This window comes from Oncorhynchus kisutch, linkage group LG2 (assembly GCF_002021735.2).
Source record: "Oncorhynchus kisutch isolate 150728-3 linkage group LG2, Okis_V2, whole genome shotgun sequence".
Taxonomy (NCBI): Eukaryota; Metazoa; Chordata; class Actinopteri; order Salmoniformes; family Salmonidae; genus Oncorhynchus; species Oncorhynchus kisutch.
The window spans coordinates 30,608,966-30,635,934 of NC_034175.2; the positions used below are offsets into that span (position 1 = coordinate 30,608,966).

Below are 26,969 nucleotides of genomic sequence, written 5' to 3' on the forward strand. Positions count from 1 at the left end.
TAAGGCGAACACCGCCATGTTTAGTTTTGCCCAACCTAGGTCGAGGCACAGACACGGTCTCAATGGTGATAGCTGAGCTGACTACACTGACTGTGCTAATGGCAGACTCCACTATGCTGGCAGGCTGGCTAACAGCCTGCTGCCTGGCCTGCACCCTATTTCATTGTGGAGCTAGAGGAGTTAGAGCCCTGTCTATGTTGGTAGATAAGATGAGAGCACCCCTCCAGCTAGGATGGAGTCCGTCACTCCTCAGCAGGTCAGGCTTGGTCCTGTTTGTGGGTGAGTCCCAGAAAGAGGGCCAATTATCTACAAATTCTAACTTTTGGGAGGGGCAGAAAACAGTTTTCAACCAGCGATTGAGTTGTGAGACTCTGCTGTAGAGCTCATCACTCCCCCTAACTGGGAGGTGGCCAGAGACAATTACTCGATGCCGACACATCTTTCTAGCTGATATGCACGCAGAAGCTATGTTGCGCTTAGTGATTTCTGACTGTTTCATCCTAACATCGTTGGTGCCGACGTGGATAACAATATCTCTATACTCTCTACACTCGCCAGTTTTAGCTTTAGCCAGCACCATCTTCAGATTAGCCTTAACGTCGGTAGCCCTGCCCCCGGGTAAACAGTGTATGATCGCTGGATGATTCGCTTTAAGTCTAATACTGCGGGTAATGGAGTCGCCAATGACTAGAGTTTTCAATTTGTCAGAGCTAATGGTGGGAAGCTTCGGCGTCTCAGACCCCGTAACGGGAGGAGTAGAGACCAGAGAAGAATCGGCCTCTGACTCCGACCCGCTGCTTAATGGGGAAAACCATTACATGTTCAGTATATTTCCCTCTTCAGTGCACATGATTTAATCGCTTTTCTTTTTTTTCTTTTTTGTTGTTGTTGTTGCCGCCCCTTCTCTCCCCAATTGATAGTTAGTCTTGTCCCATCGCTTCAGCTCCTGTACGGACTCGGGAGAGTGATTGTGCCACTCGGGAGGCCCTATTTCATATTTTCTACATGAACTAGTGGGGCTTGTTCCCGTGTGTCTGTACTGTCTGTGTTAGCCACCTCCAATACCTGCCCCATAAAACTGTATCTCATTATCTGATGCTGACTATTTGGGCTTGAGAGGTCTTGAAGTTCATTTGCCTGTCAGTGAAAAAGCTGTCTCAGTGCTCTTGCAGTGCTCGCCACATCCTATTGGAATGCACTGCAATGGGTAATGGGCCATTATAAGCAAAGCAGGATGCTTAACCCATCAGCTGGGCATGATTCAGTTAGACCAAAGAGGAGACAGGTCTCTGACAAGCCACTTCAATAGCTCTCAGCCAGGGTTTCTGTTAGGAAAATGTTGCGCCAGACAACGTGACTGGACATTTTGAGAAATGTACCTGACACATTGTGTGCATTGTGTGCATAGCCCATTAGGGCGTCCACACACGGTTCTCAGAATGATAGAAATCACATTTAGATTATGGTAATGCATTTTAACAGAAGATGCAACTCGTAATGAAGCAGCCAAAACATCCTTTTAAAAAATTGGCCACAATGCAATTTGCGGGAAAACCCCATTTTAAACCGTACACCTGATAGCAGAGATGAAAATCTCTGTCAGAAACTTTGAAAGAGGGTGAATCTAAAGATACAACAACTCAGATGGCTTGCTAATATGAATGGGATTGTGGCTTTTGGCTTCTGGACAACAAAATAAAATTGATATGAAAACCAATAGAACAGGAGAGAAATGGCATAGTGGTGGGTCCATTGGGGAAGTAAATGGAAATACATTTGCCAAAATAAAATTATTTACTAAACAGAGATAAATAAAATCATTCAAAATACTTCATCAGAAAGCATGACTTAGAGTCGAGCATCATTAGCCTCTTGAAAAAAATAGCTGTGGAGGTTCAAGTTCGTAGTCCTGTGCCTATTTGGGCATCGTGAGTGGCAATAGGCATAGCTGATTATTGAATTGCGGCTGTCAGTGAAAAGCATCTAAAATACTTGTGAAGATAATGTGTCTTTATTATCATTTAAAAGTTGAGACAAGAAGGGGAGGGGTGTGTGGCGACGATATAGGTGTCTCTCCAGGATAGTTTAGCTGTATCCCGACAATTCTTCGCATTCATTGTTTTATTGATTCTCCATTTTTACATATGTCACCATTAGTAAATGTACCATTAATCCCCGTCATTTGGTTGTCACACTAGCTAAGGAAGAAGCTAAATATACGAGTGATTGGGGAGGTTGTACAGTGCATTCAAGAAGAATACAGGCCCTTTCTCCACATTTTGTTAAGTTATAGCCTTATTTTAAAACAGCTTAAATAATAGTTTTTCCTCGTCAATCTACACACGATACCCCATAATGACAGTGAAAACAGATTTTTTGAATAAATAACAGAAGTACCTGTTCAGACCCTTTGCTATGAGACTCAAAATTGAGCTCAGGTGCATCCTGTTTCCATTGATCATCATTGAGATGCTTCTACATCTTGGACTCCACCTGTGGTAAATTGAATTGATTGGACATGATTTGGAAAGGCACACACCTGTCTATACAAGATCCCACAGTTGACTGTGTATGTCAGAGCAAAAACCAAGCAACGAGGTAGAAGGAATTGTCCGTAGAGCTCCGAGACAGGATTATGGCGAGGCACAGATCTGGGGAAGGGTACCAAAAAATGTCTGCAGCATTGAAGATCCCCAAGAACACAGTGGCCTCCATCATTCTTAAATGGAAGAAGTTTGGAACCACCAAGACTGTTCCTAGAGCTGGCCGCCCGGCCAAACTGAGCAATTGGGGGAGAAGGGCCTTTGTCAGGTAGGTGACCAAGAACCCGATGGTCACTCTGACAGAGCTCCAGAGTTCCTCTGTGTAGATGGTTGTCCTTCTGGAAGATTATCCCGTCTCTGCAACACTCTTCCAGGCGGAAGCCACTCCTCAGTAAAAGGCACATGACGGCTCGCTTGGAGTTTGCCAAAAGGCAACTAAAGGACTGTCAGACCATGAGAAACAAGATCTTCTGGTCTGATGAAGCCAAGATTGAACTCAATGTCGAGCGTCTCGTCTGGAGGAAACCTGGCACCATCCCTACAGTGAAGCATGGTGGTGGCAGCATCATGCTTTGGGGATGTTTTTCAGTGGCAGGGACTGGGAGATTAGTCAGGATTGAGCGAAAGATTAACAGAGCAAAGTACAGAGAGATCTTTGATGAAAACCTGCTTGAGAGTGCTCAGGACCTCAGACTGGGGTGACAGTTCACCTTCCAACAGGACAACGACCCTAAGCGCACAGCCAAGACAACGCAGGAGGAGCTTCCGGGCAAGTCTCAAAGTCCAGTAAGAGCCCGGACTCGAACTCGATTGAACGTCTCTGGAGAGACCTGAAAATAGCTGTGCGGTGACTCTCCCCATCCAACCTGACCGAGCTTGAGAGGTTCTGCAGAGAAGAATGGAAAAACTCCCCAAATACAGGTGTGCCGAGCTTGTAGTGTAATACCCAAGAAAACTTTAGAAGACTCAAGGCTGTAATTGCTTCAACAAAGTACTGAGTAAATGGTCTGAATATTTATGTAATTGTTATCTTTTTTTACATTTATTTTTTAAAGTACGCTCATCTCTAGGAGACAGAACATGTCTCCTTCCTGATCTGTATGACAGCTGCGTGGTCCCATGGTGTTTATACTAGCGTACTATTGTATGTACAGATGAAATCAAATCAAATTTTATTTGTCACATACACATGGTTAGCAGATGTTAATGCGAGTGTAGTGAAATGCTTGTGCTTCTAGTTCCGACAATGCAGAAACGTGGTATGAAAGGATGAACCAGTTTTTTGGAGGCCTACAATTGTTTTTCTGAGGATTTGGCTGATTTCTTTTGATTTTCCCCATGATGTCAAGCAAATAGGCACTGAGTTTGAAGGTAGGCCTTGAAATACATCCAGAGGTACACCTCCAATTGACTCAAATTATGTCAATTAGCCTATCAGAAGCTTCTAAAGCCATGACATCATTTTCTGGAATTTTCCAAGCTAGTTAAAGGCACAGTCAATTTAGTGTATGTACAGTCGTGGCCAAAAGTTTTCACTGACTCAAATATTAATTTCAACAAAGTTTGCTGCTTCAGTGTCTTTAGATATTTTTGTCAGATGTTACTATGGAATACTGAAGTATATTTTCAAGCATTTCATAAGTGTCAAAGGCTTTTATTGACAATTACATGAAGTTGATGCAAAGAGTCAATATTTGCAGTATTGACCCTTCTTTTTCAAGACCTCTGCAATCCGCCCTGGCATCATGTCAATTAACTTCTGGTCCACATCCTGACTGATGGCAGCCTGTTCTTGTGTAATCAATACTTTGAGTTTGTCAGAATCTGTGGGGTTTTGTTTGTCCTCCCGCCTCTTGAGGATTGACCACAAGTTCTCAATGGGATTAAGGTCTGTGGAGTTTCCTGGCCATGGACCCAAAATATCGATGTTTTGTTCCCCGAGCCACTTAGTTATCACTTTTGCCTTATGGCAAGGTGCTCCATCATGCTGGAAAATGCATTGTTTGTCACCAAACTGTTCCTGGATGGTTGGGAGAAGTTGCTCTCTGAGGATGTGTTGGTACCATTCTTTATTCATGTCTGTGTTCTTAGACAAAATTGTGAGTGAGCCCACTCCCTTGGCTGAGAAGCAACTCCACACATGAATGGTCACAGGATGCTTTACTGTTGGCATGACACAGGACTGATGGTAGCGCTCACCTTGTCTTCTCCGGACAAGCTTTTTTTCCGGATGCCCCAAACAATCGGAAAGGGGATTCATCAGATAAAATGACTTTACCCCAGTCCTCAGCAGACCAATCCCTGTACCTTTTGAGAATATTAGTCCCTCCCTGATGTTTTTCCTGGAGAGAAGTGGTTTCTTTGCTGCCCTTCTTGACACCAGGCCATCCTCAGTCTTCGCCTCACTGTGCCTGCAGATGCAGTCACACCGGCCTGCTGTCATTACTGAGCAAGCTCTGTACTGGTGTTTTTTTTATTTTTTTTTATTTCACCTTTATTTAACCAGGTAGGCTAGTTGAGAACAAGTTCTCATTTGCAACTGCGACCTGGCCAAGATAAAGCATAGCAGTGTGAGCATACAACAAAGAGTTACACATGGAGTAAACAATTAACAAGTCAATAACACAGTAGAAAACGAAGGGGGGGTCTATATACAATGTGTGCAAAAGGCATGAGGAGGTAGGCAAATAATTACAATTTTGCAGATTAACACTGGAGTGATAAAAGATCAGATGGTCATGTACAGGTAGAGATATTGGTGTGCAGAAGAGCAGAAAAGTAAATAAATAGAAACAGTACGGGGATGAGGTAGGTGAAAAGGGTGGGCTATTTACCAATAGACTATGTACAGCTGCAGCGATCAGTTAGCTGCTCAGATAGCTGATGTTTGAAGTTGGTGAGGGAGATAAAAGTCTCCAACTTCAGCGATTTTTGCAATTCGTTCCAGTCACAGGCAGCAGAGTACTGGAACGAAAGGCGGCCAAATGAGGTGTTGGCTTTAGGGATGATCAGTGAGATACACCTGCTGGAGCGCGTGCTACGGATGGGTGTTGCCATCGTGACCAGTGAGCTGAGATAAGGCGGAGCTTTACCTAGCATAGACTTGTAGATGACCTGGAGCCAGTGGGTCTGGCGACGAATATGTAGCGAGGGCCAGCCGACTATAGCATACAAGTCGCAGTGGTGGGTAGTATAAGGTGCTTTAGTGACAAAACGGATGGCACTGTGATAGACTGCATCCAGTTTGCTGAGTAGAGTGTTGGAAGCCATTTTGTAGATGACATGCCCCGATCCCGCAGCTGAATCAACTTTAGGAGACGGTCCTGGTGCTTGCTGGACTTTTTTCGGTGCCCTTAAGCCTTTTTTTTTAACCAGGCAAGTCAGTTAAGAACAAATTCTTATTTTCAATGACGGCCTAGGAACCGTGGGTTAACTGCCTGTTCATGGGCAGAACGACAGATTTGTACCTTGTCAGCTCGGGGGTTTGAACCTGCAACCTTCCGTTTACTAGTCCAACGCTATAACCACTAGGCTACCCCCCCCCCCCCAAGCCTTCTTCAAGACAATTGAACCTCTCTCCTTGAAGTTCATGATGATCCGATAAATGGTTGATTTAGGTGCAATCTTACTGGCAGCAATATCCTTGCCTGTGAAGCCCTTTTTGCGCAAAGCAATGATGACGGCATGTGTTTCCTTGCAGATAACCATGGTTGACAGTGGAAGAACAATGATTCCAAGCACCACCCTCCTTTTGAAGCCCCCAGTCTGTTATTCGAACTCAATCAGCATGACAGAGTGATCTCCAGCCTTGTCCTCGTCAACACTCACACCTGTGTTTAATGAGAGAATCACTGACATGTCAGCTGGTCCTTTTGTGGCAGGGCTGAAATGCAGTGGAAATGTTTTTGGGGGGGATTCAGTACATTTGCATGGCAAAGAGGGACTTGGAATTAATTGCAATTCATCTGATCACTCTTCACAACATTCTGGAGTATATGCAAATTTCCATCATACAAACTGAGGCAACAGACTTTGTGAAAATGTATATTTGTGTCATTCAACTTTTGGCCACGACTGTACACTTCTGACCCACTGGAATTGTGATACAGTGAATTATAGGTGAAATCTGTCTCTAAACAATTGTTGGGAAAATGACTTGTGTCATGTGCAAAGTATATGTCCTAACCGACTTGCCAAAACTATAGTTTGTAAACAAGATATTTGTGGAGTGGTTGAAAAACTAGTTTTAATGACTCCAACCTAAGCGTATGTAAACTTCTGACTTCAACTGTATCCTCTCTGGATCTAGTAGATATCTGGATATTTCAAATCCCCAGTCAATTAGATATACTTGGTGAAGAAGGGAAAAGGCGAGACTAATTTATTTATTTATTTCCTTTTTACTCACTTCTAAGGTATCAAACTGTTATTGCAGAACGTTTACGTTCAAACCACTGTTACCACTGGGTTTAACCATAAGTTTAACCATTCCTAACTGGAGGATGTGAATTTTATTAATAACTTTTTTTGTTACATCATTTAATCGCGATACAGACTCAGCTGGTCCACATATTGTATGGGATGCCATCAAATGCACTTTGTGGACATGTGATTAAACATGCCTCTTGGAGAAAGAAAATGTTTTTGCAAGGAAAAGCTTTTTAACAGAGGAAATCATTGCTCTATCTCAGTGGTTCCCAAAAGTGTTGTCCCGTACCCCTTCAAACATTCTACCTCGAGCTGCGTACCCCTCTAGCACCAGGGTCAGCGCACTCTCAAATGTTGTTTTTTGCCATCATTGTAAGCCTGCAACACACACACACTATACGATACATTTATTAAACATAAGAATGAGTGTGAGTTTTTGTCACAACCCGGCTTGTGGGAAGTGACAATGAGCTCTTACACTGCGTGCACAACTGCAAGTGAGTATTCTGATATTATCATTATTTCTATGCACATTTTCCAACTCCAAATAATATAAACTTGAATGCTTATTGGATTTCATCATTTTCAGGTGATATGTATTTGTGAAATGAGGGAGGGTGTGGCAAAAGTGAATAACACCTTTATATCAAGGTGTGCTGCCATCCTGTTAGAAGATTCTTTTATTACAATGGTTCAAATGTATTTTCATTGTGTTCCATTGTGTTATTCGCCCCCTAGTGGAGCTTTCTGGTACTTAGAAAGACTATGCAAACAGGAAGTAGAGAATTTGTTCTGCACGCATAGAAGCAGCTAAAAACAATGCTACGGTGCAGGTCTTTCAGTGTAGTTATTTCTTGTCACGCTTCAGCCTTGGAAAATATTTGTTTGTAAGTTCGATTCAAGCATTTAGCTAATGGTGATAATCTTGTTATTGATAGAGATAATGTTGGTTGGTTGCATTTACTCACACAAATTGCAATGCCTTTCATGTATGTCGTTAGCTGTATTTCTTTGATCATGCGTCATGCATACGAATTGTAAAATATACTGTAGTTTTGTTACTGTTTCTAGTGTAATATGCTTTGTTATTCTACATAGATGGTTGTACATTATTAGAGTAATGAAAGGAGTTAGCCAATTACCATATGAGTAACAATTAGCTATATGGTTTGGCATCATGCCAGATGCATGGTACCTTAGCACGTGCTTTGTATTTATGCAACTTCAAATGTATAATGTACAGCTATAGTATGTCGGTGTGAATTGAATACTAAAGTATATTCTTTTCTGTATTTTGCAGTTTCACAACATAAACGTTTTCAATATATTAATTCAAGAAAAGTCACGCCTTGGGAATTTTATTGAAGACTTAGTTGTTAGCTATCTGTCTAGTTTTGCATGAGAACGCAACTCAAGGGCAAAATAGTGAAAGAACATCACAGTGGGCTCAAGCTCAAGAATAACCATACGCGGTGGTTTTGTTTCTACGTTCATCAGCCAACAAAGCCTCTGTTCCTAGGGAAGACCAGCAGTCTACGGTACAACAAGCAGAGCCAAGAGTTCGACAGAGAGAGATGGATGAGCCTCTTCAGCACATTGGGACCAAGTCTCAATCTACAAGATCAAGGTCATCAAAACAGTCAAGCAGATCCTCAACGGCGAGTTCTGCAGCAATCAAAGCACGTGCCAAGGCAGACGCAGCGCGTGCACAAGCCTCCTATGCTGAGAAGGAAGCTTCTGTGATGAAACAAAAGGCAGAAATAGAGGCCAGCTTTTTTTAAGCAAAAAGCTGACCTTGAGGCAAGTTTATATGTTCTCCAATTTGAGAGAACAGCTGCTGCTGCATTGGCTGAAGCTGCAGCCTTTGAAGAAGCTGTAGAATCAGAACGCAGAGAGCTTCGCAAAAAACTAGACACAGGGACACAGCCCTTAAGTCCAGTCCAATGTACATGTGAGTATGTGCAACAACATGCTAGGCCCTACTTTGCTGAACTGCCATTTGAAGTGGAGAAACGATCTTCGTGTTGACCCAGCTACATTCCATAATCCAGAAAGTAGCAAACAGAATATGAGCAGAGACACTCCGTTCAAAAGAAATGAACAGCAGCATGGTGGAAATGGAAAGCAAGCCCACTTCCAGTCACACACACAAAGCTTCCCTGAGTCACAAGTGGCACCAGACCTCATCAAGTATCTCCTACGCCGTGAGACTCCTGAAGTTTGATGATCGCCCTGACAATTATTGGGCATGGAAAGCATCCTTTCTCAATGCGACCAGAGACTTGAATTTATCAGCCAGGGAAGAGTTGGATCTAATTACCAAGTGGCTAGGGGCAGAGTCATCTGAGCAAGCAAACAGAATTAGATTTGTCCATATTTTCAACGCAACAGCAGGGCTTAACATGGTCTGGCAACGACTAGAAGAGTGCTATGGTACACCCGAAGTGATCGAGGATGCACTGTTGAAGAAAATTGATGATTTTCCAAAACTGGCTAACAAAGACAATCACAAACAAAGAGAACTGGGTTACATTCTTCTCGAACTGGAGTGTGCTAAAGTAGAAGGGTACCTTCCAGGCCTCGCTTATCTGGACACATCTCGGGGGGTAAACCCTATAGTAGAGAAACTTCCATTCAGTTTACAAGAAAAATGGATTGCAAAGGGATCCAAATACAAGGAGGACTATCGGGTAGCATTCCCACCATTCTCGTTATTCTCGAGATTCATCAGGAACCTAGGCGAAAATTAGAAATGACCCCAGTTTCACCCTCTACACCTCAACTAACCAGGTGTCTATGAAAAGTGAGAAACATTGCCAGGTGCAGCAGCAAGACACCTGTGACTGTATACAAAACAGATGTCATCTGAGACCTCAGATCACCAAACCAAACCCAGTACGACAAAACCCTGACCATCACTGCCCAATGCATAACAAGCCTCATACTCTTAAAAAGTGTTGTGGGTTTAGATACAAAACTCTAGATGAGCGCAAATCATATCTAAAAGAGAATGGCATTTGTTTACGATGTTGTGGGTCAACTCAGCACAGAGCTAAAGACTGTAAGGTGTCAATCATCCAGGCCCAGCCCCTTCAAATACAGACACCGCTACAGCAGAGACCGAGCATGGCAGGGAGCAAGGTGACGATGCTCTTCTGTCAGTCACCTCAAAGTGTACGGAGATCTGTGGTGAGACAGTTAATCCAAGATCATGTTCAAAAATATGCCAAGTCAAAGCTTATCCGGCTGGGAAAAGACAGGAAGCTGTCAATGTATGTAGTGCTTGATGAACCGAGTAGCAAATCTCTGGCCAAGACACGAGTTTTTCAATATCTTCAACATCAATGACAACTCTACTCCATACACCATGAAGACGTGTTCTGGGGTAACAGAGACTTCAGGCAGGAGAGCCGTCAACTTCATGGTGGAGTCTATAGATGGACAAATGCAGCTCACTCTCCCTACTCTGATAGAGTGTGATATGATGCCAGACGATATGATGGAGAGTCCCTCCCCCGACATTGCGTATCATCATCCCATCTGCAATCAGTTATGGACAAAATTCCAGCTGCGGACCCAGACACTCCCATCCTCCTGCTCTTAGGACGAGACATCTTAAGGGTACACAAGGTACGAGAGCAAATCAATGGGGCCCACGACACTCCTTATGCACAGCGACTCGACCTCGGGTGGGTCATCGTGGGTGAGGTCTGTCTGGGAACGGCTCACCGACCAGCCAATGTTAACGTGTTCAGGACAAACATACTTCGCACATCCTATCTGAGCCCTTGCCCTGACATCATCCAGGTAAAAGAGAACTACAACAGCGTAGCTCGGAAACACATCTCTCCCTCTACAGTGCACTTGAGACATCCCAAGCACAACTGTGAACACAGACAGCCTGGGATGTTCCGTGTTCGACAAAACACAAGACGATGATAAACCAGCACCATCAGTGGAGGACAAAGCCTTCTTGGACATTATGGACAAACAGGTTTTCCAGGATGATGGAAACAACTGGGTGGCTCCACTACCCTTTCGCCCCACTATACGTCGCCTTCCTAAATAACAGGGAGCAGGCCATGAACCGTCTCACATCACTTCGCAGGACTTTAGACAAAAAACCTGACCTGAAGCGTCATTTTATTGACTTCATGCAAAAGATGCTGGATAACGACCAAGCCCGAACCTTCACAGCCACTAGAGGGAGACAAAGAACGTTGGTATCTGCCCAAATTTGGTGTTTACCATCCACAAAGGCCTGAACAAATAAGAGTAGTATTTGACTCCAGTGCTAAGTGTCAAGGCGTGTCACTTAACAATGTTCTGCTCAGTGGTCCAGACTTAAACAACACACTCTTGGGTGTCCTAATGCATTTCCGCAATGATTGCATTGCACTAATGGCAGATGTGCAGCAAATGTATTACTGTTTTGGTTTACGTGAGGATCACAGAGATTACTTAAGGTTTCTCTGGTATGAAGACAACAACCCAGATAGAAACATAACTGAGTACAGGATGAAAGTCCATGTATTTGGGAACAGCCCTTCACCAGCCGAAGCCATCTACTGCATGAGACGAGCAGTGCTACAGGGTGAGAAGGAACACTGGTCAGAACACAAGCGATATGTAGTTGAGGAACTTCTACGTCGATGATGGGCTGACATCAGTAGCTACTACAGAAGAAGCTATCATCATTCTAAGAAAAACACAAGCAATGTTGGTGGAGTCCAACATGAAACTACACAAGATTGCATCCAATAGCAAAACAGTTATGGAAGCCTTCCCTATGGAGGACCGTGCAAAAGACTTAAAAGATCTGGACCTAGGAGTGGATCATCTCCCCTTTCAACGGAGTCTGGGACTTTCCTAGAACCTGGAAACAGACAGCTTCTCAAGCCTTTTACGCTGAGAGGCATCCTGTCCACAGTGAATAGTCTTTATGAACCCCTTGGGTTCGTGGCTCCAATAACAATGCAAGGTAACACCTTAATCAGAGAACTGAGAAAAGTGGACACGGTGTGCATAATTATTAGGGCAATTTTACCTTAACCTTTAAGCAGCTTCATTACTTAACTGACACCGAAAAGTCAAAAATTGTAAAATGCCTTTCAGACGGATGCAACGTTCTTGAAGTAGCTAAACTATTGAGGTGTGACCACCAGACAATAAACGTTTTGTTGCAAAAAGTCAACTGGGGCGCAAGAAACGCATGGAGAAGAAAAGGTGCATATTAACTTCAAAAGATTTGAGAAGAATTAACCGTCAAGCTACCAGGAACCCATTATCCTCCAGTGCCACCATATTCCAGAACTGCAACCTACCTGGAGTGTCCAGAAGTACAAGGTGTCAAGTGCTCAGAGACATGGCCACGGTCAAGAAGGCTGAAACACGACCACCACTGAATAAGATTCACAAGTTGAAGCGTCAAGATTGGGCAAAGAAATACCTGAAAACAGATTTTTATGGACAGATGAAATTAGTGACTTGATGGACCAGATGGATGGGCCCGTGGCTGGATCAGTAATGGACACAGGGTACCACTTTGAGTCAGGTGCCAGCAAGGTAGAGGAGGTGTGCTGGTATGGGCTGCTATCTTTAAGGGTGAGGTAGTTGGACCTTTTCGGGTTGAAGATGGACTGAAACAACTCCCAAACCTACTGCCAGTTTCTGGAAGACACTTTCTTCAAGCAGTGGTACAGGAAGAAGTCCTCAGCATTCAAGAAGGCCATGATCTTTATGCCAGACAATGCTCCATCACATGCATCCAAGTACTCCACTGCTGGCTAGCCAGTAAAGGCCTCAAAGATGCCTGAATAATGATCTGCCCCCCTTCCTCACTTGACTTAAATCCTATTGAGAACTTGTGGGCCCTTCTCAAATGTAAGATTTATAGTGAGGGAAGACACTACATCTATTTGAACAGCATTTGGAAGGCGAAAGTTGATCGTGAACAGATCAAGAAACTGACAGACTCTAAGGATGGAAGGCTCATGGCAGTTATTGAAAAGAAGGGTGGCTTTATTGGTTTTTGAAAGGCCAAAAATGTTATTTAATTATCATTTTGTGTTACTTATTTGTTACACTTACTCAAATTTAGAATAAACAAGTGAGTTGGAATAAATTATTTTTGTAATTTAGTTGCCTAATAATTATGCACACTAATAGTTGCCTAATAATTGTGCACACTTATATATTCCCCTGAGAAAGATGACAACTCACTTTTCCTTTGTTAAACATTCAGGTTTGAGGTTCAATAACATTTTGGATTGACTGAGAGCATTGTGTTTGTTCAACAATAAAATGAATCATGAGGAATACAATTTGCCTAATAATTGTGCACGCAGTGTATAGGACCAGGGCACAAATAATAATATAATAATCAATCATTTTGCTCTTTACTTAACCATCCTACATATAAAACCTTATTTCTTCATCAAAAATTGTGAATAACTCGCCACAGGTTAATGAGAAGGGTGTGCTTGAAAGGATGCACATAACTCTGCAATGTTGGGTTGTAATTGGAGAGAGTCTCAGTCTTAAATAATATTCCACACACAGTCTGTACCTGTATTTAGTTTTCATGCTAGTGAGGGTCGAGAATCCACTCTCTCATTAGGTATGTGGTTGCAAAATGCATCAGTGTCTTGACAGCGCCATTTACCAAGGTAGGATACTCTGAGCACTGCCCTATCCAGAAATCTGTTTTAAATAACATTTTCACAGAACCGCTTGTTTCAATTTTGATGAGGCTCTCTTGTTCAGATATCGGTAAGTGGACTGGAGGCAGGGCATGAAAGGGATAACGAACCCAGTTGTTTGTGTCATCTGTTTCAGGAAAATACCTGCATAATTGCGTACCCAACTCACTCAGGTGCTTCACTATATCACGTTTGACATTGTCCGTAAGCTTGGAGTTCATTTTCATACAAAACATACAATGATGGAAAGACCTTGTGTTTTCCTTGTTAATGCAGACAGAGAAGAGCTCCAACTTCTTAATCATAGCATCAATTTTTGTCCCGCACATTGAAAATAGTTGCGGAGAGTCCCTGTAATCCTAGATTCAGATCATTCAGGCGTGAAGAAACATCATCCAGATCGGCCAGTCGTGTGAGAAACTCGTCATCATGCAAGTGGTCAGACAAGTGAAAATTATGGTCAGTAAAGAAAACTTTAAGCTCGTCTCCCAATAAATCAAAAAAACGTGTCAATACTTTGCCCCTAGATAACCAGCGCACTTCTGTATGTTGTAAAAGCGTTACATGGTCGCTGCCCATATCATTGCATAGTGCAGAAAATACACGAGTTCAGGGGCCTTCCTTTAACAAAGTTAACCATTTTCACTGTAGTTTCCAAAACTTATTTTAAGCTGTCAGGCATTCCCTTGGCAGCAAGTTCCTCTTGGTGGATGCTGCAGTGTACCCAAGTGGCGTCAGTAGCAACTGCTTGCACGCGCGTTACCACTCCACTATGTCTCCCTGTCATATGGCTTTTGCGCCATCAGTACAGATACCAACATGAGCAGCAGCTACGTTTGGCTATATATGAACCGTTAGTGGAATTCTTGCGAGAGAGTAGCGCTTAATGTGATTGGATGTTAATTGTTTGACTAGGCTACCTCTATTTGACATGTTATTTCGCTGAACGCTAGATGGTTTTAATTGTATTTTTGGCAGTGAAACGAGGCTTCTCAGGCGAGAATAAAACCTCACTCAAATGTTTAACCCCGTTGGAAAATATAAATGGACTGTTTGAAAATGTGAAAACATTTATTTTAACATGTAATTTGGTGTACCACTGACGGCATTACACGTACCTTACCCTAGTTTGGGAATACCTGCTCTAAAACAAAAAATTGACAATTATTTTAAAGATTTAAATTACATTATTACAATTACTCAATGGAAAACAAAGAGAGCTAGAGAGACTTCATCAACAGGTGGTTGGGATTATCATCTATACTGTAGGTCTAAAACCGCATGGTGAGAAATATTTCCAGAAAAAATACCATGGAAGGAACAAATTATTTCAAACAGAAGCCAACCCTAAAATCTCACAAGTATTCACAGAAAAGCATTTTGCTACACCCCCAATAACATCTGCTATATATATGTGTATGTGACCAATAACATTTTATTTGAGATTTTTTTTAATTGAATATCCCCCACCTGAAACGTATAGATGAGCAGCATCTTTTAGGGCAAGGTTTTATCATGGAGGAAGAATTTCTTTATGCCATTGAGTCGTTCAAAATGGTAGACTCCCCATGTTTTAGATGGAATTCCAATTGCGGTATGTAAAATGTTCACAGAAATTTAAGAAACCTTTACTATTCTTTCTGTGCTGTAAACCAATCCAGGACCCAACAGGAGGGATTAATTTCCTTATTATTAAAGCAAGATGCGAACGGTCAATATAAAGACCCAATTAAACTTAAATTGGAGACTCCTCACGTTACTTGGTTGTGATGCCCGTATACTGTCAATCTATTTCCTTGAGAGTTAGAAAAGTCATACAAGATATCCACCATGATCAGGGAGATTCATAAAAGATAGTTTCAGAAGGCTTCTTGAAATTGATTATTATATTTTTGTAGGCTACACTGTGGCATTGCTGATAACTGTGTTTTGTGTACATTGTTCTTATGATTGTCTTATCCTGTCATAAATTATTTTAAAATCTGTTAATTCATGTATTAATTAGTCATTTACCTTAATCATTCTTGGAGTGGAAATGTTATTTGCAGAGTTCACAACCAGCTACACTTGTGAGAAATACGTTTTGGATTATTTCATTTGAGATTTGTCCATTTCTTTCATTGTCTTTTGTTTGGTGTGCTCCATATGAGCGTTGAGCATGTGTCTGGTTTCTCTTTCCTGATGATAATGTTGAGGTAGTGTGCGCACACCTGAGCACGCATAGAAGTACCTGGCCTGCTGCACAGGAAATGTAGGAAAGTGTTTATTTAAAAGAAAATGTATATCCATTGCTGTCACGAACTGGCTCAAAGCCCGTAACAAAAGGGAGACAACGTGGAGATAAGGAGAAACAAAATATATATTTATTAAATAAGTAACTAAGTATAATATACAATGGTGTCTGTAATCAGTAATCAGTAGTGTGAGTGTTTTGCATGCATGAATGTGATAATGCAGGGTGTTGAAAGATGCTAAAGCAAACAACCAAAAAACCACCAAGAAAAACAACCAAATCTATAAAGGTGTCTGCATGGAGAGAGTCTCCTCCATGAATGGGGAAGTGGTGTATTTATCCTGGGAGACACCGGGCCCAGGTGTTTCCCATGTAGCTGACGACCCTCCCAACGCCGCCCACCAGCATCCTAATAGGGAAATAACATGGAGAGAATACGGCAGACAGAGTGGGAGGGTCGTCACAATTGCGAATTATAATATTTAAACTATAGTTCCTCACAGTAAGCTATTTGAAAAAGGTTTCAAACAATTAAGTATGTTTTCAAAATGCATACTGCCTCCAGCTCCTATTGCAGTGGTGGGTGACGCACTAATAGGCTGTTGCCTGCACTTGAATGTTGAATGGGAGGCGTGCTTCAATTACCAGTTTAGAATTGTTGTTTTTTTAGCTCTTAAGTGTGCAATAAAACTGTTTTAAACATGCGATTTGGATTTGTGGCGCAATGAATGGGTTATAAAAGTACATGTTTTACTCTAGCAGCAACCAGCTGATAAGCTGCAGAAGAAATCCCACTCAAAATAGGCTCTGTACGTGTGTGCGTATGATAGTTGTGTTGGATAAATAAGATGCATGATGACTAACGAATACACAGGCCAATTTAATTACACTAACCTATAGACCGATAAGCATGGCGGTGAAATGTATTTTCATCGACTGGTATTTACACCAATTAATTAAAAAGCATTATTTATCCGAGCATCGGCTCGGCTTTTCATGTATTTATTTTTACCGCCTAACAGAAACGCTGTCAGTTAATGTACTCTATTCACCCCTCATCTTAGTCCACTAACAGGGTGGAGGGTGCAGAGACTGCGGACTCACTGGCTTTAACAGTGGAAGTGCATTTAGGCACGAGGACGGAAATATGGGATGCAGGGAGCTTGGGAGATGGCTGGGTGAAAATACTGACCATGCAAAAGGTGTGGTTTCAAGCTAGATTATGCTGATACATGACAACTGTCCAAGCCAGAGAACTTGTCTACTGTATGTACTGTAATCAGGAACTTCACTTCCACATACCACATTGAGTGGAGTCCTTACTTCTGCCTTTTGGGCAGAGGATAAAAACACATTCTCATTGCTCTTAGTGACTGAAGAACAGTGAAATTCAAAGGTCCATTTGCACTAGCTTACTGTTGAACAGTGCTCTAGTCAGGTGGAGAGAAGAAGTAAAGTTTTTCAGAGGAGAGGAGCATTTTGGGCTCCTTGGGAAAGTGGGCCATAAGTCCCTGTGGTGAGTGGTGCTATTCTGGGGTAGGTGCGGTGATGACGTGTAGCTGGCCCGGATTGAGAACAGACTCTATCTTCTGTCCGTATCCGAGAGGGGGGGCTGGGGAGCGGTGCTGATCGGAGAGATTTGCACGAGAGGGACCAGAGAGGCTGTATGTCTGCCACTGCGCACCCAGCTCCAAGACACCTTTGACAGGGGAGAGATCTGTCATAAAGGCCCTTCCAGAGCAGTGAGTATGGCACTGGGTCCACCTGCTTTAAGCTCTGGTTCTGGACAACTGCAGTGTTTGGCAATGCATATCTAGTTCTAGATGTGTAGCGCTAGATGCATGTCATAGGCTGAGCTCAGTGTTGGCTCAGTGAAGCGTAGAGAACTGGGGATAACTATTTTTCCTCTACTTTATTTGCGGCTATTTGTTCCCAAAAACCCAAGCAACCCTGCAGTGAGAGGAGGTGGGCTGGGCTGCTATTTAAAGATCACATAACCAAGCCAGCTGCTCTCGTTTCCGCTCGCGTTGTAATTGAATCATCGCTAGTGGAGTGCCAGCCAGTGAAAGTGGTGCACTCTACAAATGATTATATGGTAGTGACTCAAGCAACAACAAGTTTGTGATTCCTCCTGACCTGTGCTTTCTGACCTGTGATGCCTGGTACTTGTTGACTGTGGAGGGGGGATAGGTGTGTGGAGAGGGGTGCAGGCAATAGCAGGACTTAAAAGTAACCTCAGAGGAAGAGTTGTTGTAGGTTTAGTCTGTGTTGGTTGTAAAGAGTTGTTGTGGGTTTAGTCTGTGCGGGTCACCTCAGGTTGTTTGCTACGACAAGATAATCTTTCATATCAATCAGAACTGATCAGAATGAGTTATAAGACAACCACTGACCCGGAGTTCATCAGGATCGATTCAATCGGCTACTCACCACGGTGGAAATCATTACGGTCTCTAATTAGTCAGGTCTATCACTGACCAATGTGTGTGCCAGGTCTCGCACCCTCCTGCTTGACAGTCCGTGTGAGGTCAGGTGTAGTCGGACTGGAGACTGACGTGTTATGTGTCAAAGACAAGTGGTGTATATCTGGCATCGCTGTGGTGGAAGAGTGAGTGATTGAAGTCTCTGGACTGTCTGACTTTGACACAGTGAGACTTGTGGCGGCGCTGAAAAGCATTGATTGAGCGCAGCGTTATCGCCCAGCAGTGAGACTGTTAAAAACTCAAAAGGGAAACATTTTCATCCCTTTTCCACAAGCACCATCCTGAGGGTGTGCTGTGAGTATGAGAAGAAGAGAGAGCGTTGGAGGGAGAGAGCACAAATGACATGCAGTGATGCATTCAAAGGCTGAGAATAAATATGAGGGCATAACGAGATGTATAAGATCACACACACTTTTCTAAGATCGGGAAATGCTCGCCACTCTGCTCTAGATTCTGCTGTGACTCACCAAGCAGTGGTACTGGGCGAGTCAGGAGTGTGAGAAACGTCATCTTCAACCACCCTGACGTCTGCTGCCTTTGTGGTGTGTGTGTGTGCTTTCGCACCTTGTCCAATAATTCAGTGACTGCCTGTCATTCAATGCTAAAAGTCCAGTACATTTAGCCCAGGCTCTGAACTCAAGGAAAGGATGGGGCTTATCTGGTGTCACTGGTTCAGTTTCATTCCTTTACCCTTTTAGCTTCCTTTTGTGGTTGAAAAGTGAAGTTTTGTTCCTACACTCATACAGCAATAGAAACTCATAAGGGGTAATGGTGCTTCTGAAAGAGAGTAATCAGTCATATTAAATGGTAGCCTGATGATGGGAAGTGTGTGTGTGAGCAGTAGAACCCTCTGCATAGCTGAGTCCTAGACAGACTATTAGCCTAGGTAATGGCTGTGTGTGACTGTTCATGCATTTATGATTGCAAGTGTGTCTGTGTGTAATAGAGCAGTAGAACCCTGTACTTGGCTGTGTCCCTGGACAGAATTATTACCTCATGGCAGGGCATTGATTGGATGGTGTTTGTTTATAGCTCTGGTCAATGGAGCCTCTCAGGATGGCAGCCATCACATTGTCTTAACAGGCTTTTCCCCATGTAGTCATGGGTTACTAACACACTATTCATTAAAGAAAGACAATGTATAGTGATAGTCATTTGTAGGGCTGGGAATTTCCAGGGACCTCACGGTATGAATTTATGATACTTAGGTGCCAATTCAATATGTATTGCGATTCACACAATGTTATATGTATTGCAATTCAATACTGTGATTTTATTGCAATTCGATGTTACAAACATATTGGTCTCCATGTCTGCTGCAGAGACGAGTACAATGAGAAGTTTTGATCAGTTAAATAAAAGTGCTGAAAACAAATTGCCTCCCTATAAAAAGAAAATTGAGAACAAGTTATGACATTTCGGTGCAGGTAAAGCAAACTCACAAAAATGATATTGTCAAAATGGTACAATATATCATATAATAATATCCCAATATATAACTATCCACTATCTCCTCCCCCCCCGCTGCTATCACTAGTACCCCCGCTATCACTCATGCAAGAAATTGAATTTATGGGTCTTTCTATAAACTAAGGTACCAGTGAGGATTTCCTACACTGGATAACTTGTTACAAAGCTGTTGATAACCAAAAGAGTCGCCTTACCTTGTATTTGTTATGGATCCCCATTAGCTGCTGCTAAGGCCCGGCAAATTAAGGCAGTTATACAATTTTTTAAACATTTACAGTACATTCATTACTGAATTGACAACACACTAAATGTGTGCCCTCAGGCCCATACTCCACTACCACATATGCGAAATCCATGAGTACATGTGTGTATAGTGCGTATGTTATCGTGTCTGTGTATGCATGTGTCTGTGCCTGTGTTTGTCACTTCACAGTCCCCGCTGTTCCATAAGGTGTATTTTTACCTGCTTTTTAAATCTGATTCTACTGCTTGCATCAGTTACCTGATGTGGAATAGAGTTCCATCTAGTCATGGCTCTATGTAGTACTGTGCGCCACCCATAGCCTGTTCTGGATTTGGGGATTGTGAAGAGACCTCTGGTGGCATGTCTTGTGGGGTATGCATGGGTGTCCGAACTGTGTGCTAATATTTTAAACAGACAGCTGGGTACCTTCAGCTTCTTACAAAAACATGTAATGAGGAAGTCAATCTCTCTTCCACTTTGTGCCATGAGAGATTGACAGGCATGTCATTATTGTTAGTTCGCCGTGTATTTTTAAAGGCCAGCTGTACTGCCTTGTTCTGAGCCAACTGCGATTTTCCCAAGTCCCTCTTCGTGGCATCTGACCACACGACTGAACAGTAGTCCAGGTGCGACAAAACTAGGGCCTGTAAGACCTGCCTTGTTGACAGTTTTAAGAAGGCAGTGCAGCGCCTTATCATGGACATACTTCTCCCTTTCTTAGCTACTGTTGTATCAATATGTTTTGACCATGACAGTTTACAATCCAAGGTTACTCCATGCAGTTTAGTCACCTCAACTTGCTCTATTTCAATATTATGCATTACGAGATGTAGTTGCGGTTTAGGGTTTATTGAATGAGTTTATTGAATGAGTTGTCCCAAATACAATGGAAATATATAGGACTAACTTATTCCTTGCTACCCATTCTGAAACTAACTGCATCTCTTTGTTAAGTGTTGTCGTAAGTAAACATTGAAAAAACCCCGGGCCTAAACAGCTACCCTGGGGAATTCCTGCTTCTACCTGGATTGTTTGATGGGCTTCCATTAAAGAACACCCTCTGTGTTCTGTTAGACACGTAACTCTAATGTCAAAAGCTGCACTGAAGTCTAACAAGTCAGCCCCCACAATCATTTAATCATCAATTTCTCTCAGCCAATCATCAGTCTATGTGTAAGTGCTGTGCTTGTTCAGTGTCCTTCCCTATATGTGTGCCGAAAGTCTGTTGTGAATTTGTTGACTGTGAAATAGCATTGTGGTCAAACACAGTTTTTTCCAGAAGTTTACTAAGGGTTGGTAACAGGCTGATTGGTCGGCTATTTGAGTCAGTAAGGGGGGCTTGACTATTCTTGGGAAGCGGAATGACTTTAGCTTCTCTCCCCATCCTGAGGGTGCACACTTTCTAGTAGGATTACATTACAAATGTGGCAATATTGTCAGATTGTCAGACCCCGGTGGCTTGTGGAAGAGGTGAAAACAAATATTGTATCAACAACGACAAGCCACCGGGGTCTGACAATCTGACAATATTGCCACATTTGTAATGTAATCCTACTAGAAAGTGTGCAGGATTACATTACAAATGTGGCAATATTGTCAGATTGTCATACCCCGGTGGCTTGTCGTTGTTGATACAATATTTGTTTTCACATCTTCCACACTGACTTTACGGGAATTCAATAGTACAATTCTTTTCATAATTTGGTCGGATATGCTTGGATGTGATGTGTCAACATTTTGATTCTCGTCATCCCTAAGTTTGCTTATCTTGCAAATGAAAAAGTCATTAAAGTAGTTAGCAATATCAGTGGGTTTTGTGATAAATGAGCCATCTGATTCAATGAATGAGGGAGCCAAGTTCTCTTTTCTCCCCCAAAATGAAGGTGCTCAAAAATGTTTTACTATCATTCTTTATATTTATCTTTTTCATAGTATAGTTTATTTTTATTTAGCTTAGTCACATGATTTCTTAATTTGCAGTATGTTTGCCAATCAGTTGGGCTGCCAGACTTATTTGCCATACCTTTTGCCTCTCAACCATACAATTTTTCAATTCCTTATCAATCCAAGGGGATTTTTTACAGTTTTTACAGTAATTTTCTTAATGGGTGTGTGTGCTTATTAGTAACCGGAATAAGCAATTTCATAAATGTGTCAAGTGCAGCGTCTGGTTGCTCCTCATTACACACCACAGACCAGCAAATATTCTTTACATCAACATATGAATCCCTACAAAACTTATTGTATGACCTCTTATACACTATATTAGGCACAGTCTTTGGAACCTTGATACTTAAAACCTAAACCAATAATGTCATTTACGCGGTTCTTCAATAATTTTGCATATTACTTGTTGGATGTGCAAGCTGATTTAGTAACGCCGTGATATTTTCACACCCAGGAAGGATTTTTCAGAATGACAGTCAAGTGACTAATATCTGTTGTGATTGTGCATGCGATGCAACAAACGTGCTGGAAAAAAGGTGTTCGCAAGGAATATCCAGAATATTTTGGTATCTCATTCATTAAGCCTGTGAAAACCGTTGTGCCTGGATCCACGTTGGATCTAATATCCCTAGCAAATTGATGTTTATCATCTGTTGTCTGCTTGATTAACCGAGAATTTCATGTTTTCATATGTTATTGTGCCTCGGATTGGACACCAAGTCTATCGTGCTCAATTGTATAGACTATTGCGCAACCCCACCGCTAGTCCTATTCATTATTCTAGATTTTGTGACAACAAATGACATAGCCTAGTGGGCTTATTCACAATATGATCTGGTAATGAAATAACATTACATACATTTTGCTTTCCATGTTACACCTGCAATTTTAAACAATACAATTGGCCAGAAGTAGCCTACTTGAATTTGGAGCTCAAAAATTAAATTACATGAATAGTCGGCCTACCTTGCATCCAATCTGTCAGGCAAAGTCCACATTATTGTCACAGATTTTAAAATATAATAATAATTAAAATATCAATGCATTCACAAGGCCAAAAAATGCATTATTCTTAGTGGTAATAATGGCATACTTTTTATGACATTTTTTTAAATATATATATATATATATATACATTCTTTTTGGGGGGGTCAATTAGGCCCTATGTGTAAAATGTATATAAAATATACAATTATACAACATTGACGTCCTTTACAATTACAATTTAAGTGCTTGAAAAATTATTATTATTATTTTTTTCAAACTTTATTTAACCAGGTAGGCTAGTTGAGAACAATTTCTCATTTACAACTGTGACCTGGCCAAGATAAAGCAAAGCAGTGTGACACAAACAACACAGAGTTACACATGGGATAAACAAATGTACAGTCAATAACGCAATAGAAAAATCTATGTACAGTGTGTGCAAATGTAGTAAGGCAATAAATAAATAGGCCGTAGTGGCAAAATAATTACAATTTAGCAATTAAACACTGGAGTGATAGATGACCAGAAGATGAACGTGCAAGTAGAGATAATGGAGTGCAAAGGAGCAAAAAATAAATAACAATATGGGGATGAGGTAGTTGGGTGGGCTTTGCTTTCCATGTTACACCTGCAATTTTAAACAATACAATTGGCCAGAAGTAGCCTACTTGAATTTGGAGCTCAAAAAGTCACAGATGAAATGATCGATAAGCTGCTCTGACAGCTGATGCTTAAAGTTAGTGAGGGAGATATAAGACTCCAGCTTTGGTGATTTTTGCAGCCAAATGAGGAGTTGGCTTTGGGGATGACCAGTGAAATATACCTGCTTGAGCGCATCTGTATGAACCCCGCTTAAAGGATCTATAGTCCTAGACCTATGTTGTTGTATAGGTGGAGATATGGACCAATTTTGCATATTCACTTTTATTCCAAGTACACATGTGGAACTGCATGAAATCTTTTACATTTATTTTTATCTATTTTTTCACCATTTAGAAATATTTATCTCAATGTCACACATTGGCCCCATTTATTAATAGAAAGACCCTTACCCCGGGAATACGGTATATTTCAACACTACTGTTGGTACAGAAACGGTAGGATGGTATGAAAATCTGGATACCGCTGTCGTGTCTATACTATGGTTAAATGAGATGACATGCTATTTTCAAATCAATTACCTAACGTTTAATTGATTACGTGATTGAATTAACCCATGCAACAATTAAACCATTAATAACATGGGGCACCACGGAAGCATTCGTTTATGTAGAGCGGCTATCTCCCGAATCCGCTCTTAAAGATCTGAAGATCTTTTATATCAATCGCAGTCAATCTGTCATGAATTATTCTTTACCTAATATCAGTCTCATCTGAACGTCGTAAAATTCTTGGTTATCTGCACGAACCCAGCCTTTGCTTATAAATCAACAATACACATATTAGCTCAATTATTTATTTACTAATTTATTAAACAATTACAGAATATACAATACATAACATTATACATTAAATACCGTCCCTAGTGGACTAAACAAAAACAGTTTGGTTATAACACGATGAAGAGAAGTGGGTTTTGGAAAGAAGACTAAGGAACATGGGTCTTTATCGGACCTGGGAAACATAAATACATATGCCACTATCGATCGCTCATTCGGAAAAGCAATGCATTGTATTTACGTGAAGCTGGCTTCGATATTTGAGCTGGTGATGTAAGACTATGGTTTGCCCAGTCGATGTCGCCCTTGTCCTTTGTGGAATCTTCCGGGTCGTCATGTGAGAGGTTCACGTGGTCTGAGAAGTTCACCTCACTCTGGAGATGCTTCCTCGTCGGTCATTGTTCTCGTACTAGATTTGCACATATGTTCAGCTGCAGTCTGATGTGCTAGTTTAGTATGCACTTCTTCTTTAGGTGATCAATAGTTCAGAGTTCATACCATTTCACGTGTGGAGCAAGCTCTCTCGTTTCCCAGCCTGTAGAGTTGAAATTAGCCCTTTTCGACGTGGAGGACATGTTCTCCCGTTATTTGGAACTGAGTTGACTTTTCGTCACGGAGGCTTTTATCCAAGAATGTAAAAGGGTTTGCTTCATCATTTCCAACCAATGTCTATTCACTTGGGTGTGGCTACTGACTTAGTTAAACTTTACAATGAAGGCCAATTCTCTAATTTTAAAGGTTAATGTTGGGGCAAGGAGTTCCCCTCAGGGAACCCCACCCCCTCCCGTTCAGCTGAAAAGGTGGCGCAGGGAATTCAAAAATATTCTTTAGAAATATTTAACTTTCACACATTAACAAGTCCAATATCTCAAATGAAAGACAAACATCTTGTTCATCTACCCATCATGTCTGATTTTTTAAATGTTTTACAGCGAAAACACAACATGTTAGACCACCACCAAACCAAAGAAAAAACGCAGCCATTTTTTCCAGCCACAGATAAAATCACAAAAGTGGAATTAGAAATAAAATGAATCACTAACCTCTTGAAAATCTTCGTCAGATGACAGTCATATGACATGTTACACAGTAAATTTATGTTTTGTTCGATAATATGCATTTAATAATAATATGCATTTTTATATCCGGTTTACGTTGATGCTCCAAAATATCCGGAGGTATTATAGAAAGCTACGCCAGATAACAGAAATACTCATAATAAACTTTGACTAAAGATACATGTTCTACATATAATTAAAGATGCAACCGCTGTGTCAGATTTTTTTTAAACGTTACGGAAAAAGCCGAACATTGCAATAATCTGAGACGGTGCTCAGACGTAACCGCCATGTTGGAGTCAACAGAAATACGAAATTACAACATCAATATTCCCTTACCTTTGATGATCTTTCATCAGAATGTAGTGCAAGGAGTCCTAGTTCCACAATAAATTGTTGTTTTGTTCCATAATGTCCAATACTAGTGTCCAAGTAGCTGCATTTGCTATCACTTTCAGCTCACGTGCCCAAAAACTGACTGCTGGTTCAAGATAACTCGCACGAAAACTTCCAAAAGATATATTCCAGGTCGAATAAACTGGTCAAACTAAGTAGAGAACCAATCTTCAGAATGTTATTATCATATATATCCAATAACGTTCCAACCGGATCATACGTTTTCATCTGGAGCCGAATGGAACAGCCGTAGCACCCACAGAGAGATGCGCCACAGCAAAATGGCATTCTGTCAGGACACTGACTATTTTCCCCCCCATTAGGTCAAAGTTCACAGCAAATGCTCCATTACACTTTCTACTTAATGAGGACATCTACTGGAAGGCGTAGGAAGTGCTTCCAGATCCATATCTTGTTGGGAAAGGAGGGGGCGATGACTTCAAAGTTGCCCCAACTTTCACAATTTCACTTCTTGTTTGGAAGATTGCCTGCTCTATGAGTTCTGTTATACTCACAGACATAATTCAAACAGTTTTAGAAACTTCAGAGTGTTTTCTATCCAATCGTAATAATAATATGCATATATTAGCAATCTAGGACAGAGCTTGATGCAGTTCACTATGGGCATGCAATTCATCCAAAGTGAAAATACTGCCCCCTATCCTCAACAACTCATCACATTACATAATTTACATAATTTTGCAAATAGTTTAATCTTTACTCATTCATTTTATACAAGAATTAGATGCAAGCCTCTCAACTGAGGATCCTGTATAAACAGAGTTAGGGTAATGTGGCTGTATTGTCTTTCATGAGGTCACAAACATGAAACAAAATGGACCATTCGTAGCTGGCTTCTCCAGTGACTGTTTACATATTCTCCAAAATAGGAATATTGTTCAATTCTCAACTTCGGGGATGTAGTAGAATTTGGCAGGAGAGTTCCTTTGTTCTACTGTGACCCTCTCTCTCCCATACGGCATGGTCAGGGAGACGAGAAAATTTACAACGTAAAGTCGTAAACCCCCCCCCCCCCCCCCCCC

The 26,969-nt window shown here is 41.6% G+C and overlaps 1 protein-coding gene across 7 annotated transcripts in view; it reads left to right on the forward strand.

Annotated features, from left to right (window-relative positions):
• Positions 1–26,969, forward strand: part of phactr4b (phosphatase and actin regulator 4b) — a 64,047-nt gene that overhangs the window by 9,866 nt on the left and 27,212 nt on the right. For 2 of the 7 annotated variants that reach the window (XM_031793104.1, XM_031793101.1), the window contains exon 1: positions 17,524–17,647. The exons of 4 other annotated variants lie outside the window; for them this stretch is intronic. The gene's annotated coding sequence lies outside the window, so the exon portion shown is untranslated. Of the gene's footprint in view, positions 1–17,502; positions 17,648–26,969 lie in introns of those variants that run through there. One more of the 7 variants, XM_031793105.1, reaches the window with a different exon arrangement.